The 13832-nt window shown below is 45.5% G+C and overlaps 1 protein-coding gene across 2 annotated transcripts in view; it reads left to right on the forward strand.

The window, feature by feature from the left end:
• Positions 1-215: 215 nt before the first annotated feature.
• Positions 216-13832, forward strand: part of ahdc1 (AT hook, DNA binding motif, containing 1) — a 295652-nt gene continuing 282035 nt past the window's right edge. The window contains exon 1 of one of the 2 annotated variants that reach the window (XM_063034908.1): positions 216-291. The gene's annotated coding sequence lies outside the window, so the exon portion shown is untranslated. The remainder of the gene's footprint in view (positions 292-13832) is intronic. The other variant, XM_063034900.1, reaches the window with a different exon arrangement.

Here is a 13832-nt window from a genome sequence, read left to right on the forward strand (position 1 = left end):
CTCCCTCCCCTCATCCCCATCTCCCCTTCCCTCCTCATACTCTCCCCTCCCTCCTCCCCCTCAACCCTCCGCTCTCCTCCCCGATCCCCTCCTCCTCTCCCCCACCTCCTTCCCCCACCCTCCTCCTCTCCCTCCCCCTCCGCCCCTCCCTCCTCCCTCGCACCTCTTCATCCACGTGCTCCCCCCGGCCGCGCATGCGCCACCTCTGCCTGACTGCCGCGCCTGCGCGCGGGCTGACAGCTGGATCGCTGTGGGTGCGGAGCCGGAGCCGGAGCCGGAGCCGGGCTGCAGGTAAGGCGCTCCCTCCCTCCTTCCCTCACCCTCGGCTGGGGGCTGCCCGCCCGCTGCCGCCGCGGCACGGACCGACTGACCGTGATCGATCTGGGTGGGGAGCAAACACCCGCGACTAACACAACCCCGACCCCCGGGGCTCGTCCCCCCTCAGCGAACGGATCTGCGGAGGATTTGCCCCAGCTTTTGCGGAGGGTGAGGGGAGGCGGATTTCGGCGCCGCTGCCGGAGTTGTGGATGTGTCAGGCGCTGTCACCCGGGGCAATGCAGCGCTGCCCCCCCCCCCCGCCTGTCTCCCACCTCCCGCAGCCTCTCCGCAATCACACCGAAAATCCCTGCTAAATCACCCGCAATCGCAGCGCAGCTAGCCGGTCTGCGGGCTGGGTTTTTTTCAGGGGGAGGAGTGGGGAGGGAAAAAAAAGTTTTATTGAAATCTGATCACCAGAACCCCTCCCGAATCCGCACTCCGGCATCCTGGAATGAAATGCGTTTGCCTGTTAAATCCCCGCTGTGACACTTTTCCCCCCGGAGGTGTTGGGCTGACTTGCTCCACTTGGGTTTTAATTTACCCCCCACCCACCCACCAGCCGCCTCTTTTCTCCCCCCTTTTTGCAGTAACGGTGGAGACCTTTCGAGGTCCCGAGTTGTCTGTTGCTCGGTCCGCCGCTCACCTGGATCCCACATCCCCTCCCCTCCCTCCCCTCCCTCCCCTCCCTCGGCTTGCTGGGGAAACAGCGCCAAGGAGCTGGAGTTAGATTGTGAACGGCAGCATACTCAGCCAGAAATTCTGCAGTGCCAGTGACTGGCTGCAATTTTAAGAAATGCCCAAAAAAAAACCCTTGTTCCCGTTTCAGCCTGGCATTAATTTCTCCAGACTCTCTGCCCTCCCTCCCCCCCAAAAAAAGTCTGCCCACTAAATTATCTGGGCTCCACAACTCTGGCATTCCAACCCTCTCCTGCTGCCTTATCCCCGCTTTCCAAATGCTCCCTAAAATCTCGCCTGCTTATGTCTGTCCCAAGGTGGCTCTGTGTCAGTTTTCTAAAAGCTCCCTAAAATCTTCCCTGCTTATCTGTCCCAAGGTGGCTCCCTGTCAATTTTCATTTCCCCTGAAATGCCCTGGGTTGTTTTTTTTTGGCAATGTTAAAACTGTTGTATAAGTGGGCGATGTTGTTGATGTATTGAGAAATGAACCAGGTACTGTTTTTGAAAAACAATGTTTCGGGAAATTTTGCAGTCTTGGTAAATGTAGGCAAAGTGTTTTTGCCTCTGTTTTGTGCTTTGTCGTCTTGTCTGAATTGTTTATTATATTGTGGGTTCGTAGGATACAGCCCACTGCCAGGAGATTGTGTAGTTTATTGTAGGGAGAGGGGAATGAGTAGTATTTGTTTTAATATTGTGTTTTTGCCTGCCTTGTTTCAGCCTAATAATTTTAATCTTGCATCAGCAGTGGCTCTACAGTTTGTCTTTAGCAGACTTTGCATAACACAGTAAAGATTGCAATAACACTGTTCATCCATTGCTCCCAGCTAGGTTATTGAAGGTTATGTTACACTGGCTGACCAGCACAGGATCCAAGACAGCCTGGAGTATTCATGCACACTGATGACATTGCTTATGTGGGCTGAGTTATTCAGTCATTAGCCTGCACCGACCGATTTCCCCTTGATTTGGCTGTATGTTTGCCGCTGGGGCTGATTTTTTGTCATGTATAATCCTTCCTGCAGAGATCTGCGTTGTAATTATTGCAGGGGAGAAATAAATCGAGTTGAGGTTCTACTTGCCACATAGTTCTTCAGTATTTATTTGTTGTTGGGCTTCGTTTGACATTACATGGCTCTGTGATTTTATTGTATCTTCACTCAGCAAGGCAACCTGAATATTAAAAAAGGAAGTGTATTCTGTTTTGAAAATATAGCCAGGATTAGAATGGCAAAATCATTGTAAAAGGTGGGTTGCTGAGGATCCTGGGAATTTGGCAGTAAAAGGGTTAATGTATGAAGAGCATTTGATGGCTCTGTGCCTGTATTCGCCGGCGTTTAGAAGAATTGGGGGGGGGGTGGATTTCATTGAAACCTATTGAATATTGTGAGGCCTTCTGGGGTTCCCAACATTTTTTAATGCCTGGACCAATACCATTAAGCAAGGTTGGTTAACTGCTTCATTGGGTTGCTGAGGGTCTTGGGGGTGGATGTGGCAGTAAAGGGGTTAATGTATAAGGAGCATTTGATGGCCCTGGGCTGGCGTTCAGAAGTATGCGCTGGCATTGGAGAGTGTCCAGGGGTGATTCACGAAAATGATGCTGGGGATGAAAGGGTTAACACGAGCAGCTTTTGATGGCTCTGGGCCTGTACTCACTGGAGTTTAGAAGAATGAGGGGGGATCTCAGTGAAACATTTCGAATATTCATAGAGAGGACATGGAGAGGATTTTTTTTAACAGCGGGGGAGTCTTGGACTAGAGGACAGAGCCTCAGATCAGAGGGACAAAAATTTAGAACAAAGATGAGGAATTCCTTTGATCAGAGGGTAGTAAATCTGTGGTGTTCATTGCCACAGATGACTGTGGAGGCCAAGTCATTGGTATATTTAAAGCAGAGGTTGATAGGTTCTTGAAGAATCAGAGATGGGTATCCTGCGATAAGGGGAGAAGGCAGGAGACTGGGTATCAGAAAGATGATAAATCAACCATGATGGAATGGCAGAACAGGCTCAATGGGCCAAATGGCCTATTGCCGCTCCTATGTCTTATGGCCTTATAAAACAAAGCTGGGCACAAGGTCTAATTAGCTTTCATCTTCCTGAAATATGGAGCAGATGAGCCTGTTCCCTTTGTACACTCAATGATGTCCAGGTGAAGGCTCTCAACCCAAAACATCGACCGTCCAGTTTCCTGCAGTGATGCTGCCCGACCTGCTAATGAATCTGCCTCAGTCGCTGCTCTTATTAGCATGTTCTAAGCACCCACCACTTTCTGTGTGGGGGGAAAACTTACCTCTGACATTCCCCCTATATTTCCCTCCAATCACCTTAAAATTAGAAACACGAGATTCTGCAGATGCTGGAACAAAAACACAAAATACTGCAGAAACTCAGCAGGTCAGGTTGAAGATTAGCCGACCTTTTCAACCTACCTCAAGGTAATCCTGTTGCTCCAGATTCCAGCATCTGCAGTCTTTCATGTCTCCTCTGTAAACTGGTAGTCATTGGGTTCTGTCCAGGCCAAGAGTCCAAGCATAAAGCCCTGACTCCAGCCAACATAGCTCTCCGGGTTGTTGAGGCACACAAGCCTCCAAACCCTATGACAATGTTGTGGTCCTCTTGAAGGAGCCTAGTGGTTAACGTAGTGCTATTATAGCTTGGGGCGTTGGAGTTCAGAGTTTAAATCTGGAGAGCTCTGAAAGTAAGTTGGTATGTTGCTTTTCGTGAGCGTGTTGATTTCCTCCACGGTCCAAGTATGTACCGGTTAGTAGGTTAATTCGTCATTGTAAATTGTCCGGTGATTAGGCTAGGGTTAAGTCAATTGGTTGTTGGACAACACAGCTTGAAAGGCCTGTTCCACGCTGTATGTAAATAAATATACAAATGAACAACAATCTTTCCGAAACAGCCATGAATGGAGTCTGAGGGGATCTTCTGTAAGACATGACAGTTGTTACGAAATATTACAGTATTCCATTCTGGGAAGAGTGGGTGGATCACAAGCTCTGTGTATGTGTGGTTCCTCCCCTAGAGGCTCAAAAGAATGGCTGGAAACAGCATTAAGGAAGATGGGACCATTTCTGTATTTAATTAAAAGAAAAATCATGCCTCTTTGTCCAAAAATCTTTCAATTGGGATTAAAACAAGCATTTAACAATTTGAATAGTGATGTTTCTTGTTGACTGAGACTTAATTTGGTCCATTTTGTGCATAAAACTCGCTGAAATGCAGATTATTTGATGATGCGAAGATCCATATTTAATATTGCACTTAATGATGGGTTATCTCGCAGAACTTCACTCAAAATGTTTGTGAGCTGAATGCCATCAGGTGCCAAAATCCTCAAAGTGAAAGCAAAAAATGCTTGAAGTACTCAGAACATCAAGTAGCATCCATGGGAAGAGAAATACTTAATGGTTCGGGTCAGTGAATGTTCACCAGAGTCTCTAACTTTTACTAGTTCTGATGAAGACGCATTGACTAACAAGATCATAAGACTTGGGCCATTTGACCCATTGAGTCTGCTCTGCCCCAATCTCTTGCCTTCTCCCTGTATCCCTTCATGCCCTGACTAATCAAGAATCTGTCAACCTCTGCCTTAAATACACTCAATCACTTGCCCTCCACAGGCAATGAATTCCGCAGATTCACCACTCTCTGGCTAAAGAAATTCCGGCTCATCTCTGTTCTAAAAGGAAGCCCCTCTTTTCTGCGGCTGTGTCCTCTGGTCCTAGACTCTCCAACCACAGGAAACTTCCTCTCCATATCCACTATGTTGAGGCCTTTCAACATTCGATAGATTTCAATGAGATCCTCCCTCATTCTTCTGAATTCCAGTGAGTACAGGCCCAGAGCCATCAAAAGCTCTTCCTATGATAAGCCATTCAATCCGGGAATCATTTTTGTGAACCTCCTTTGATCCCTCTCCAAAGTCACCACACCTTTTCTAAGCTGAAGTGCCAAAACTGTGCATGTGTATACTGCCAAATGGAACAACGTTCTGCTGAACCAAGGTGCCAACATAGTACATATAACTTCAACTCCCACACAGCACATAAAGTAATATTATTATAAACAAATTCATCAGGTTTATTATCACCGGCTTATGTCGTGAAAATTGTTGTTTTGTGGCAGCAGTATGTTATAATAATAAAATAATAAAAACTGTAAATTACGGTAAGAAGTATATATATAAAAAGTTAAATTAAGAACTGCAAAAAGAGAGGAAAAAAATAGTGAGGTAGTGTTCATGAGTTCAATGTCCATTCAGAACTCAAAGAAGCTGTTCCTGAATCGTTGAGTGTGTGCCTTCAGACTCCTGTACCTCCTTCCTGATGGTAGCAATGAAAACAAGACATGTCCTGGGTGATCGGAGTCCTTAATGATGGATGCCGCTTTTTTGAGGCATCGCTCCTTGAAGACGTCATGGATACTGAGGAGGTTAGTGCCCATGATGGAGCTGACTGAGTTTACAACTCTCTGCAGCAACTTATGCTGCATAATTAACAGATAATAAGATGTATTTATGACGAGAGTTAAAAAGTAAACAGTATAATGCTACTGGCGCTTCATAAGTGATGAGACCTGGGTGGTGGCAGGGAGTTCAGTAATCTCATGGCCTGGGGGAAGAAGTCCTAACAGACCTTGTCCTAATGCTACGGTACCTCCTGCCTGATAGTAGGGGGGTCAAAGAGATTGTTGGACAAATGAGAGGGATCATTGACGATGCGAAAGGGCCCAGTGTACACAGTGCTCCTGATAAATATCTTGGATGGGTGGAGGAGAGAACCTGAAGATCCAATGTGTGGAAGAGAGAAGATTCTCTCAGTAGTCCTTACAGTCCTTTGTAAGGTCTCACTGTCAGATGCCTTGCAATTCCTGTACCAGACGGTGATGAATTTCAGGATTGTATATAGTGACATGTATTTACTTTGATAATAAATTTACTTTGATGCAGCTGGTCAGGACGCTCTCGATGGTTCTATTAAAAACTGGTTAGAATAAAGGCAGGTTGGCCTTGCTTGCCTCAATATCCTCAGGAAGTGGATGTGTTGCTGTGCTTTTTTGACTAAAGAGGTGGTGTTGAGGGACCAGGTTTCAGTGTTACCTTGTGTTAGCCTGTTCCAGAGTAGTTTTGCCGCAGTTTGTCGAACAGGTAGCTGCCTTGAGTTTTCACCTGTGGAAGAATACCTGGGATTGATCAAGCAAATTACCTCATGTTGTTACCTGTGACTTGCAGATTGAATGCAATCTGAGCGGTGACTGATGGTGGACTGAGGAATTCAGGAAAGGTCTTTTCTTATACTCCGAAACAACTATATTTTTGTTACTGTAGCCCTTAAGGAGTTTTTTTTAAATTCAGTGGTACCTGTCTGAACGTGTAAGTGCATGCATTTCAATATTTCTGGAATAATCTCACCTCCTGGAATTCAAATGTGAGTTTGTGGTTTGTACAATAAAACCACATCTGCAAGTTAATGTTCTGAAAGTTCAGCAAAAATTATGGGAACACAATGTTCCTTTGATATTCCATCTGCAACTTCAAGTATCATACTTGCCCAACCTTGGGGTTAAAGGACTAGCGTGTGTGCGTGAGAGGGACAGATGGAGGATTGGGGCTTGTTTTTGCTTTTGTTGCATTCTGTGTTGTTCTGTCGAGCGTTGTGGGTATGCTACATTGTCACTGGAATTTGTTGGTCCTCTTGTGGGCTTCCCCTACCCTAGTACACCCTCGGTTGTCGACCCAAATGGCACATTTCGCTCTGTTTTGATGTGCATGTGACAAGTAAACTTGATTCTTGAATCATTCCTGTTTGGTATACATCGACCCTGAGAAAATATTTGGAAAAAAAAAGAAAATAAAAATAAGATTTTACTTTATTTGTGCCATTCGAACCTTTCGGAAGTTACTTTCTCATTATGTGCCGTGTTGTATGACGTAGGCGATCATGGTCTTTGACCATGATTGTTCTTAGCAAATTTTTCTACAGAAGTGGTTTGCCATTGCCGTCTTCTGCGCAGTGACTTTACAAGATGGGTGACCCCAGCCATTAGCAGTACTCTTCAGAGATTGTCTGGCATCGGTAATCGCTTAACCAGGACTTATGACATGCCCCAGCTGCTCATCCTGTGGCTTCACATGACCCTGATGGGGTGGGGGGTGGGGAAAGCAGGTGCTACAACTTGCCCAAGAAAGCATTAATAGTGTGAACAGCCAGCACCTTTTCCCCGGGGCTAATACGAGAGGGCATAATTTTAAGGTGATTGGAGGAAAGTATAGGGAAAACATCAGGTAGATTCTTTACACGGAGAACAATGGGTGTGTGGAATGCCTTGCCAGGGGTGTTGGTAGAGGCAGATAAATTAGGGATGTTTAAGAGACTCTTAGATAGGTACACAGTTGAAAGAAAAATAGAGGGCTATGTGGGTGGGGAGGGTAACATTGATCCTGGAGAAGGTTAAAAAGTTTGGCACAACATCATGGGCCGAAGAGCCTGACTGTTCTATGTATACAACCAAATGAGACAATGTTCCTCCAGACCAATGTGCGCCCACATTACATATATCACACAGAGCACATGAAACAAAATATTACCACAGATACATTAATAAATATAATTCAGAATGCATGTGAAGTGCACAACACAGATGAACAACACAGTAAACAGAAAACAGCTCGCTTCTTGTCGATGAGACCTTGGTGGTGGCAGGGTATTCATTAGGTTTACAGCCTGAGGGAAGAAGCTGTTACCTGGTCTGGCACTCCTAGTCCTTATGCTCCTGTACATCCTTCCTGATGGTAGTGGGTCAAAGAGATTGTGGGGATGGGTGGTTGGGATTCTCAACAATGGTTCAGGCCCTTCGTCAGCAAACCATCCTTCGCGTAATGGGATGACCAGAATTGAATGCACTAAGACCATAAGACATAGGAGCAGAATTAGGCCATTTGGCCCATCTAGTCTGCTCCACTATTTTATCATGGCTGATCCATTTCCCTCTCAGCCCCAATCTACTGCCTTCTCCCCGTATCCATTCATGCCCTGACTATTCAAGAGTCTATCAACCTCTGCTGTAAACAGACCTGATGACTTTGCCTCCACAGCTGCTTGTGGCAATGAATTCCACAGTTTCACCACTGTCTGGCTAAAGGAATTCCTCTTCATCTCCATACTCCAGATGTGGCCTAACTAGAGTTTTATAAAACTGCAACATAACTTCCCGACTGTTGAACTCAATGTCTCGACGAATAATTGCAAGCCTGCCATGTGCTTTTTTTACTTGTGCGGCCACTTTCAGGTTGCTGTGAAGTTAGAAACATAGAAAACTTACAGCACAATACAGGCCCTTCAGCCCACAAAACTGTACTGAACATGTCCTTACCTTAGAACTACCTAGGCTTACCATAGCCCTCTATTTTTCGAAGCTCTCTTAAAAGATCCTGTAGGTTCCGCCTCCCACCACCACTGCCAGCAGCCCATTCCACACACTCACCACTCTCTGCATAAAAAAACTTGCCCCTGACATCTCCTCTGTATCTACTTCCAAGCGCCTTAAAACTATGCCCTCTCGCGCTAGCCATTTCAGCCCTGGGAAAAAGCCTCTTACTATTGCGACGCCAAGCAAAGCTATCGGACGATTGATGATAATGAGAGAGATAAGAAAGACAATGGAGAAACATTCAAAATGCTAATAAGAGAGAAGAGAGGGATTAACGGAAAAGAAACACAATTCAGAATATCGACAGACCAGTTGCTTTGAACGTGAACTGTTTGAAGTTTGATGGACAGGTAATACCCCAGCAGGGGGATAAAAAGAGCAGGTTTGCTAAGGCACGCAACACACCACGAAACCACGAGACCCTGGAAAGAGCAGTGTACCCCCACAAGTGGTGGGAGTTTGGAGGTCTGGTTCGCGGGAACTGACCAGAGGCTCACAGGGTGTAAAGGTACAATCGGTGGAAACCTGGTGTGTGTGTCCGTCCTTGCCTGGGTGCCGGGTTCACCGCGGAAGAACGATCGTATCCGGAACAGAGGGGTCACAGTCGGTGACCACAGCGGGGATTAGAAGATATAAAAGGGTCTGCCCGAAACCAATAGAGCTTGGTTGATTCCTATTACCCTATTTCTGTGTATATGTGTGTATTATCATTGCTAACCTGTTACATTGATACCTTTACGATTAGAGTACTGTATTACTTATGTCTTTAATAAAACTTTATTAGTTCTTAGTAATCCAGACTCCAAAGAGCGTTTCTGCTGGTTTGGTAACCCAGTTACGGGATACGTAACACTATCCACCTGATCAATACCTCTCGTTATCTTGTACACCTCTATCAGGTCACCTCTTACCCTTCGTTGCTTCAAGGAGAAAAGGCAGAGTTCACTCAACCTATTCTCATAAGGCATGCTCCCCAATCCAGGCAACATCCTTGTTAATCTCCTCTGCACCCTTTCTATGGTTTCCATGTCCTTACAGTAGTGAGGTGACCAGAATTGAGCACAGTACTCCAAGTGGGGTCTGACCAGGGTCCTATATAACTGCAACATTACCTCTCAGCTTTTAAACTCAATCCCACAATTGATGAAGGCCAATGCACCGTATGCCTTCTTAACCACAGAGTCAATCTGCATAGCAGCTTTGAGTGTCCTATGGACTCGGACCCCAAGATCCCGCTGATCCTCCACACTGCCAAGAGTCTTGCCATTAATGCTATATTCTGCCATCATATTTGACCTACCAAAATGAACCACCTGACACTTGTCTGGGTTGAATTCCATCTGTCATTTTTCAGCCCGGTTTTGCATCCTATCAATGTCTTACTGTAACATCTGACAGCCCTCCACACTATCCACAACACCCCCAACCTTTGTGTCATCAGCAAATTTACTAACCCATCCTTGCTTTCTCAATAAGCCTTGCATGGGGACCTTATCAAATGCCTTACTGAATCCATATACACTACATCTACAACTGTACCTTCATCAATGTGTTTAGTCACATCCTCAAAAAATTCAATCAGGCTCGTAAGGCACAAACCTGCCTTTGACAAAGCCATGCCATGCTGACTATTCCTAATCATATTATGCCTCTCCAGATATTCATAAATCCTGCCTCTCAGGATCTTCTCCATCAACTTACCAACCACTGAATTAAGACTCACTGGTCTATTTCCTGGGCTATCCCTGCTCCCTTTTTTGAATAAGGGAACAACATCCGGAACCCTCCAATCCTCTGGAACCTCTCCCATCCTCATTGATGATGCAAAGATCATCTCTAGAGGCTCAGCAATCTCCTCCTTCGCTTCCCACAGTAGCCTGGGGAACATCCTGTCCGGTCCCAGTGACTTACCCAACTTGATGCTTTCCAAAAGCTCCAGCACATCCTCTTCCTTAATATCTACGTGCTCAAGCTTTTTAGTCTGCTGCAAGTCATCCCTGCAATCACCAAGATCCTTTTCTGTAGTGAATACTGAAGTAAAGTATTCATTAAGTACCTCTGCTGTCTCCTCCAGTTCCATACACACTTTTCCACTGTCACACTTGATTGGTCCTATCCTCTCATGTCTTATCCTCTTGCTCTTCACATACTTGTAGAATGCCTTGGTGTTTTCCTTAATCCTGTCCACCAAGGCTTTCTCATGCCCCTTCTGGCCTTCCTAATTTCATTCTTAAGCTCCTTCCTGCTAGCCTTATAATCTTCTAGATCTCTATCATTACCCTCTTTTTTTAAAATGAAAACCTAGGTGGACCAAAAGCTCTGTCAGTACTTCAATTACTGAAGGTAGGGCTGTATCTTCTGGAAATTAAAATTTTAAGCAATAATTTGGTTCCGTGACATTGAAGTGAACCATTGGAGAGATGGAGAAGAGCCTGGGAAGAACACTCATAGAGTAGTTTCAGAATCAGGATAAAGTTTCATATCACTGGCACATGTTGTGAAATTTGTTGTCTTTGCAGCAGCGGTGCAATGCAACACATCATAATATAGAAAAAAAGAACTGTTTTACCGTAAATGTGTATATATGGTTGGCATTGTTCTGTCTCGAAGGCCAATGGGGGATGATAGTCATCATGACAAGCCTGGTGGAAAGTATGGAGATCCTGAGATGCCCAGTTGTCAAGATCCCCCCTCTTGGCCTCACCAGTGTAGTCTAAAGGAAAGCTTAGGAAGCAATATGTTTGGAACCACCTTGGCTGCAGGAGCTGCCAGAGGGTTGTTCAATGCTGTCCAAGCCACCTTAGGGGCTCCAGTCCGGATTTGCTGTCTGGGTTTACTCCCGAAGCCTTCCTCTCTTATCATATTTTTGGTGTGTGTGTATATACATATATATAAAATATTTAAAGTAAGTAGTGCAAAAACAGGGCAAAAAAATGTCGTGAGGTAGTGTTCATGGATTCAATGTCCTTTCAGAAATTATGACAGAGGGGAAGAAGCTGTTCCTGAATCATTGACTGTGTGCTTTCAGGCTTCTGTCCCTCCTTCCTGATGATAACAATGAGAAGAGGGCATGACCTGGGTGACAGGGGCCCTTAATGATGGTCTTTTTGAGTGGAGCGCTCCTTGAAGATGTCTTAGATACTACGGAGGCTAGTGCCCATGATGGAGGGAGCTGACTAATTTTACAATTCTCTGCAGCTTATTTCGATCCTGTGCAGTAGCAACCCCCCCCCTCCCGATACCAGACGGTGATATAGCCAGTTAGAATGCTCCCCACGGTACATCTGTAAGAATTTGCGAGTGTTTTAGGTGACATACCAAATCTCCTCAAACTCCTAATGAAATATAGCTGCTGTCTTGCCTTCTTTATGTTGAGACCAGGTTAGGTCCTTGGAGATATTAACGCCCAGGAATTTGAAATAGCTGTTTCTCTCTACCCCTGATCCCTCTATGAAGGTTGGTATGTGAGCACAGACTGAAGCAATTGAGGCCCTTAATATCCACGTCAGCAAGCAACCTGCCGGAGGATCTGACTAGTTTCACCTCCTGTGTCTTTTTATGCTGCTTTGCAAATTTTTCCTCATAATTTATTCAGTTACTTCTGGTTAGGCCACAGTAGAGCTTGCCTCCAGCACATCTGCAGGCAGTGTGTTCTACAGGTCGTGTCCAGTTTTTCACGTGTCGCTTATAATTCTCTCCTTGTTGTTTTTGCGGAGGTCCTAAATCCTTCCACCAGGTCCAGTTGAGTTTATTGTCAAGTGCACGTGAATGTTGAGGTACAGGCACAGTGAAAAGCTTCCAACAGCATTACAGGCATATAGCTACAGACAACATGCATATAAATATTCATTATTATCTCTTTTTGTATTTCGACAGTGTGCTGTCTTTTGCACTCTGGTTGAATGCCCAAGTTGATGTGGACTTCCATTGATTCTGTTACTGTTATTATTCTATTATGGATTTATTGAGTATGCCTGCAAGAAAATGAATCTCAAGGTTGTATGTAGTGACATACATGTACTTTGAACTTTATATTCTGCTGTATTCTGCAAGAGGACTGCTTTCTTTGGTTGCCTTTATATATCTTTTGCACTGGTCTTGTTCTTGCACAAACACGTCAATCGTATCTGGTTAGTCCACATATAGCTCTGGTTGCCCCACTATAGGAAGGATATTGAGGCTTTGGAGAGGGTGCAGAAGAGGTTTCACCATGACACTGCCTGGTTTTGAGGGCACGTGCTGTCACGAAAGGCTGAATAAACTTGAGCTGTTTTCACTGGAGCATCAGAAGCCGAGGAAAGATCTGATCGAGGTTTATAAGATTATGAGAGACATAGATAGAGTGGACAGAGAGTTTCTGTTTCCCAGGGTTGATATACCCAAAACCGGAGGGCATGCATTGAAGGTGAGAGGGGGTAGGTTCAAGGGGGATGTGAAGGGCAAGTTATTTACTCAGAGTGGTGGATGCTTGGAATGCACTACCTGGTATGGTGGTTTAGGCAAATACATTGGAGGGTTTTACGAGACGTTTGGATAGATACATGAATGTAAGGACGATGGAAGGATATGGACATGGTGAAGGTAGGAGGGTTTTGTGTTTGTGTATTTTTGATTTGCTTTTTAGCTGGCTCGGCACAACTTTGTGGACTGAATGGCCTCTTCCTGTGCTGTACTGTTCTGTGTATCAAAAATCTAGAGGTGGTCCGTAATGTTCTGTTGCTGAGGTAGGGTTGGGGTTGTGCCAGTTGGTTGAAGAACCTGGTAGTTGACGGAAAGCAGCTGTTCCTGAACCTTGTGATGTGCACCTCTGTACCTCGTGCCGAATGGTGGCAGTAAGAAGAGGGCATGACCCCAATGTTGGGGATTCTTGATGACAGATGTTGTCGCCTTGAGGTAGTGGCTTCTATAGATGCTGCAGAGAGCTGTGCCTATGATGGACTGAGCTGTATCCACTTCTTTCTGCAGCTGATTGTGTTCCTTCGAGTTCAAATCGGGAGAGTCTGCTAATGTCCACTCAAGGCAGGGCTGCAGGAGTAAAGTTAGAGTGGGATGCCTGCACACAGCAAAAGGTGCTGGCTGAACTGTGAAATTTGAATCTGGGACTGGTAGATCTTTGTAAACTTGAGGTATTGAAGGATGTGGGCGTAGTTTGGCTGGCAGGGTGAGGGCACAGGCGGCCTCTGGTGTTAATGAACGGTAGAGTATGTGCAGGGGACACACACTGTCCTTGCAGAAATCAATGGCAGGGAGCAGAGCACGTGTATGCACAGGAGTGCGCTCACACAGTTCTGATATCCCATACATGTGTAAAATGCAAATGATTGAAAGGATATTCTGGAAAGTTCCTCTCCGCCCCCCCCCCCCCCCGGTCAATTAGAACCATGAAATCATTTTGTTTAGTTTTTA

The sequence above is a fragment of the Mobula hypostoma genome, chromosome 28 (assembly GCF_963921235.1).
Source record: "Mobula hypostoma chromosome 28, sMobHyp1.1, whole genome shotgun sequence".
NCBI classification, from domain to species: domain Eukaryota; kingdom Metazoa; phylum Chordata; class Chondrichthyes; order Myliobatiformes; family Myliobatidae; genus Mobula; species Mobula hypostoma.